The sequence below is a fragment of the Salvelinus sp. IW2-2015 genome, unplaced genomic scaffold (assembly GCF_002910315.2).
Source record: "Salvelinus sp. IW2-2015 unplaced genomic scaffold, ASM291031v2 Un_scaffold6707, whole genome shotgun sequence".
NCBI lineage: Eukaryota > Metazoa > Chordata > Actinopteri > Salmoniformes > Salmonidae > Salvelinus > Salvelinus sp. IW2-2015.
Genome location: NW_019947969.1, coordinates 18,300 through 24,998, shown reverse-complemented (window position 1 = coordinate 24,998; position 6,699 = coordinate 18,300). Strand labels below are relative to the sequence as shown.

Here is a 6,699-nt window from a genome sequence, read left to right as displayed (position 1 = left end):
GCCGTGTCGCTGCCCTCGCCGGACGGACTCTCGTGAACGGCCAGAATGACTTTGCCACCGTTCTTATACAGCATGGAGCTCAAGGTGAAGTCTGTAGGAGCGTTGGCCGTGAATCGGATGTAGTAGACTCCACGAACCGGAGCCGTGAATTCACCTGAGAGGACAGGGTTGTTTTTAACAGGGGAAGAATGAGGAGAGGGTTAAAGTGTGTGTGTGTTTCCTGTYTCTACGTTGTRTGCACCACCAACATTTGTCAAGACCTCTCTGTAGACCAGATTTTTGTTAAAGTCTCCTGCCTTTTGGAGTCCATTGCCTCCCAGTGATGCTGCGAACGCCACCTTAGGAATGTCTGTGGAATGCACATTTCATTCATTTATCAACACATCAATATTCCAGATCACACACCAGTGGTTGTCATGTAATTGTCTACGCATCTGTGTGTGTGCAACCTCACCACATTCTTATCAGTTACCACACTCCACACAACAGATGATGCTTTCTCACCTTTCAGTGCCTGCAGCTCTTTCTCCATGGATTCCATTCTCTCTCTCATAGCTAGAAACAAGGAGAATACACAGCCACTTTCACTGTAGAAACATCTATCTTTATACACACCCCCACTCTCTCTTCCACTGCACATACACAGTGGCAATTCAGGCTTACACACACACACACAACCTCAATTGTCACAGCATAATGTTTCCCAGGTCCATCTTACCGAGCACACTGGCTGTTAGGTCAGACTTGGCCTTCAGCTCTGCCACAGTGTCCATGATCTGTCTGAACATGGAGGGGATGTCCTGGTCCCCCCAGGTGGGCTGAGCTGTGACCCACAGAGACAGGCAGGCCAGGGCCAGCAGTGGAAGGCTGCAGGGTGCCATTATCGCTCTCCTCTGTGTGTGTGATCAACAGGGTCGCAGAGAGAAGAGGAACAATGTAACATGGCCCACACTCTCCTGAGCTCTTATAGAGACAGACAAACACCCACTCTCTGTCATACACACACACACACACATGTTTCAAGCAAACAGAAATGCCCTGAGTCATTGCTTTTTCTTAMMCTAKTTMYYYWATWRRRKAAMTAGKKTATGTCCCCGTCCCCCCCAGTCTGGAAATCCAGACCTTGTGTACCTGGTCAGGGTTCAAGAGGTGACCTGATCTAGTATTGCTGAATCAGGCCAAAATGACTTTTCAGGATGAGGGTTGTTGCTTATTCAGTTTTAGGATTCCTACTTCTGTAAGTTTGAAATTATTTTTCCTTTTTGTGACATCAGGGTTGTATAGGACCAATGCCAGTACTTTAAGTTGTCCATATGAGTTTAGTATTGTGTGTGTGTTGTCTCCCTAACCCTCTGTCCCCATCTCCCCTTGTCCAGTGACTACGACCTGTCCTACCTGTCCTTGAGGACCAGCATCGGCCTGTGGACGGCCTTCCTGTGCCTCGTCCTGGTTGCCACGGACGCCAGCTCCCTGGTCTGTTACATCACACGCTTCACGGAGGAAGCCTTCGCAGCGCTCATCTGCATCATCTTCATCTACGAGGCCCTGGAGAAGCTGGTTCACCTGGGAGAACTCTACCCCATCAACATGAACAACAAGCTGGACAACCTCACCTTCTACATGTAAGAACACAGCTACGACCTCACCTTCTACATGTTAGAACGCTGAGCTACGACCTCACCTTCTAAACAATGTTAGAACGCTGAGCTACGACCTCACCTTCTACATGTTAAGAACACAGCTACGACCTCACCTTTCTTAACATGTTAGAACGCTGAGCTACGACCTCACCTTCTACGTGTTAGAACGCTGGCTACGACTCACCTTCCTACGTGTTAGAACGCTGAGCTACGACCTCACCTTCTACGTGTTAGAACGCTGAGCTACGACCTCACCTTCTACATGTAAGAACACAGCTACGACCTCACCTTCTACATGTTAGAACGCTGAGCTACGACCTCACCTTCTACATGTTAGAACGCTGAGCTACGACCTCACCTTCTACATGTAAGAACACGCTACGACCTCACCTTCTACATGTTAGAACGCTGAGCTACGACCTCACCTTCTACGTGTTAGAACGCTGAGCTACGACCTCACCTTCTACGTGTTAGAACGCTGAGCTACGACCTCACCTTCTACGTGTTAGAACGCTGAGCTACGACCTACCTTCTATCACATGTTAGAACGCGAGCTACGACCTCACCTTCTACGTGTTAGAACGCTGAGCTACGACTCACCTTCTACGTGTTAGAACGCTGAGCTACGACCTCACCTTCTACGTGTTAGAACGCTGAGCTACGACCTCACCTTCTACATGTTAGAACGCTGAGCTACGACCTCACCTTCTACATGTTAGAACGCTGAGCTACGACCTCACCTTCTACGTGTTAGAACGCTGAGCTACGACCTCACCTTCTACGTGTTAGAACGCTGAGCTAGCACCTCACCTTCTACATGTTAGACCGCTGAGCTACGACCTCACCTTCTACGTGTTAGAACGCTGAGCTACGACCTCACCTTCTACGTGTTAGAACGCTGAGCTACGACCTCACTTCTACATGTTAGAACGCTGAGCTACGACCTCACCTTCTACGTGTTAGAACGCTGAGCTACGACCTCACCTTCTACGTGTTAGAACGCTGAGCTACGACCTCACCTTCTACGTGTTAGAACGCTGAGCTAGACGACTCACCTTCTACGTGTTAGAACGCTGAGCTCGACCTCACCTTCTACGTGTTAGAACGCTGAGCTACGACCTCACCTTCTACGTGTTAGAACGCTGAGCTACGACCTCACCTTCTACGTGTTAGAACGCTGAGCTACGACCTCACCTTCTACGTGTTAGAACGCTGAGCTACGACCTCACCTTCTACAGTGTTAGAACGCTGAGCTACGACCTCACCTTCTACGTGTTAGAACGCTGAGCTACGACCTTGTACATAGTTCAAAGGAAGTGTACTCTGCACATCCAAACTACCTCAGGTGTTTTAGTTAGGTCAGTTGTAGTAGGGTGATGGTTAGGTCAGTTGTAGTAGGGGCGAGGGATGGTTAGGTCAGTTGTAGTAGGGGCGAGGGATGGTTAGGTCAGTTGTAGTAGGGGCGAGGGATGGTTAGGTCAGTTGTAGTAGGGGCGAGGGATGGTTAGGTCAGTTGTAGTAGGGGCGAGGGATGGTTAGGTCAGTTGTAGTAGGGGCGAGGGATGGTTAGGTCAGTTGTAGTAGGGCGAGGGATGGTTAGGTCAGTTGTAGTAGGGGCGAGGGATGGTTAGGTCAGTTGTAGTAGGGGCGAGGGATGGTTAGGTCAGTTGTAGTAGGGGCGAGGGATGGTTAGGTCAGTTGTAGTAGGGGCGAGGGATGGTTAGGTCAGTTGTAGTAGGGGCGAGGGATGGTTAGGTCAGTTGTAGTAGGGGCGAGGGATGGTTAGGTCAGTTGTAGTAGGGCGAGGGATGGTTAGGTCAGTTGTAGTAGGGGCGAGGGATGGTTAGGTCAGTTTGTAGTAGGGGCGAGGGATGGTTAGGTCAGTTGTAGTAGGGGCGAGGGATGGTTAGGTCAGTTGTAGTAGGGGCGAGGGATGGTTAGGTCAGTTGTAGTAGGGCGAGGGATGGTTAGGTCAGTTGTAGTAGGGGTGAACGGTGTCGGTTAATGTTCAGTCTCTGTCTCAGATGTCAATGTTCTCCGCCGGTTACGCCACGCCTGAGATCCAGCAGGTCTGGAACCACAGCGGGGTCGCACCAGAATCCATATCTTGGACCCAACTGGATGTCGATGTAAGTTGTGTGTTTTTTCCCGTGTGTGTTTTTTCATGTGTTTGTCGTGTGTGTTTTTCCGTGTGTCTGTGTTTGCGTGTGTGTTTTTCCGTGTGTGTGTGCGTGCTTATGGGTACCTTCTTATTGTTGTATTCTGTCTCGTACTGTTTTTCCATTACAATAGTAAAATTATATTGATTTCATGCATGGACATAAAGTTGATTTTGACATCCCTCAACTGTCCTTCCCCCGGTCTGTGTTGTAGGAGTGTTCTAGGCTGCGTGGGGAGTTTGTTGGGCCAGCTTGCGGCCTCCATGGTCCCTACATCCCTGACGTCCTCTTCTGGTCCGTCATCCTCTTCTTCACTACCTTCTTCCTCTCCTCCTTCCTCAAGCAGTTCAAGACCAAGCTCTACTTTCCCACCAAGGTTTGGCATTAGAGTAGGAGTGATGTGTCTGTCAGGGTTGTGTACTAGTGAGTTTAGGTCCTACCACTCTGCTCTCTCCTTTGGTTTGATAATCTATACTTGAACTTTTACCTCTTTTCTTTTCAGCTGTGCACTCCTTCTCACTCTCTGTCCTTCTGTGTTCCAGGTACGGTCGACCATCAGTGACTTCGCGGTCTTCCTGACCATCATGATCATGGTCCTGGTGGACTACCTGGTGGGCATTCCCTCCCCCAAACTGAATGTGCCTGACCGCTTTCAGGTACGGATTGGTTTCAAACAGTTAACTCTGAATTCCGTTTAGTTTGGGCCTTTAAATTGTTTAACGTTAAAAAAAGTCTAAATTATTATATCTGAATACTTATTATTATTATTATTGTGTGACACGACAAACAATGGACATTATGTGAGAGTTGTAAAAATCTGTTTGACTAAATGTCAATAATGTGGTCATCAAAATGCATATTAAATCATTTGAAAACATTAACGTGGCAATTTGTTGACCTTGTGTAAAAAATCACAATACTGAATGTGACATTACGGGGTATAAGTCCAAATGTAAGACAAGTGCCATGCTAAGAACGTTCAAGTCTGTGGGACAGACCTTTTTGTGAAACCCCCGAAATCGGTGTGTTCATATTTGCTCTTGGCGGAAGGTATTCCTCAACCGATCAGAGTACGATCGATGTGACATTGTATTGCTAAGAAGTATTGGAAAGTCCTGAGGGTGTTTCATGGTCATCGGACGTCTTTTCACTGAAATATCAGGTGAAACGTTTTTCCCTCACTTCTGTCGTTCAGGTGTTTTCAGAGAAACGGGGGAAAAACACAGCCGGTTACAAAGTAGAGCTTCATAGCTACGTTCATGGGTTGTCAGGGATTGGTCCAAATTCCCGTTTCGCCACCCACATTTCCATGATGGGTGCTAGCTTGCTAGCTGTGTGGGAGTGGCTGACGCAGTTCGCTGAGGCAATAAGCCMGGCGAGAGGCAGCGCTGCTCTGCAGTGGCTGTAATGTGCCAGCAGTGAATTTTGTGATGGATTGGTTTTATTCTTTCAAGTATAAACGATCAGAATTCAGTGGCAACAGCCTTACAATTGATTAAAACACTGTTATTTAGCTATGACTGGGCTAATAATTTGCTGCAGTTCATCCTCTCATCACCAAAGTAACTCAACACCAAAAATAACATTACAATATAACCTAACTCCATTGTAGGTCTACCTTTTAAAAGTAAGCTATGTTATTATGCTAGTAGCCTTCTGTGTTCCAGTTCAGTGTGTGTGATAAAGTAGTATCAAAAGTTATCATTTCATAAATGGTTTAAAATTGTTACTAAGTTTTGCATAAAGCATTAAAATAATAATATGACCACCTTACCTGAAATTATTGGTCTTAAATTTGGGATCATTTGCTTAATATGGCATTTTAATTGAATTCATTTTACTTGTATTTGAATCATCTCGGTGTCCTCCGTCAGTCCTGAAAGTTCCTTAACAGTAGCTAGGTTTCCATCCAATTAGCGGCATGAAACAAATCTGCGTATTTTCCCAGCAGTGGTGTTTTCACCAAACAGTATGTGATGACGTAGTCCACACAAAATGAACTTTTTCGCGTACTGAATAAAAAATCTAAAGTTCAATGTATTTCCATCGCATTGTCAACTCTACAAAAACTGTTGCGTAAAATAGAAAATGTGCTTACTCTGGTCTTGGTACATGCTCTCCAGCCAACAGCTCTGATACAGTTCGGGTAGGCTAGTCTACATTTATAGATTCTGTAGAAGAACACGTTTTTATTTGCCAAGCGGCAGTCAAGCATTGACCATCATGTCGCCAGAATAAGACCCTCAATATTTATTGGAAAGGAACATCAAGCTCATCACTGTGCACTTTCACCACCCTGTGAAGTTTCATCACAACTTATTTCATCTGTAGCCTAATAAACTGCCATGTTTTCTGAGTTGTAGTGGGAGGATACCACACACCATCTCATCGAGACTCCAAGTTTACTTTGATTGATGGTATTCTATCAATATTTGTGTATTAAAAGGTGTTTCCACCACCATTACTTGCATAAATAATTTAGACACAAAAGATTGCACCATGTCAAACGAACTGATTATCTTCAGCATTTATACAATTGTACCGAAACTTCCTGTTTTCATCACAGCTGCAGACGTATTTTCAGACGTAGTCTTTACTCGCGTAAAACACTGTGTAGGTCTACAATCTTTGTCCCTGACATCCTCTGGAGAGCTCGTTTGGTCTTGGCCATGTGGAGAGTGTTGGAATCTGGATTGATTGATTGCTTCTGTGGACCAGTGTCTATATACAGGTAACAACTAGATTAGAGAGTGTCTCCTAATCCTCAGCTCACGGTAATACCTGTGTAAAAAGACCACTGGGAGCCCAGAAATCTTTTCTGTTGAGAGGGGGTCAAAGACTTATTTCCCTCATAAATGCAAATCAATTTATAACATTTTTTGACATGCATTATCTCTCTA

General features: G+C 45.9%; 1 pseudogene; it reads left to right on the top strand.

The window, feature by feature from the left end:
* Positions 1–6,699, top strand: part of LOC112079020 (sodium bicarbonate cotransporter 3-like) — a 27,429-nt pseudogene that overhangs the window by 13,922 nt on the left and 6,808 nt on the right.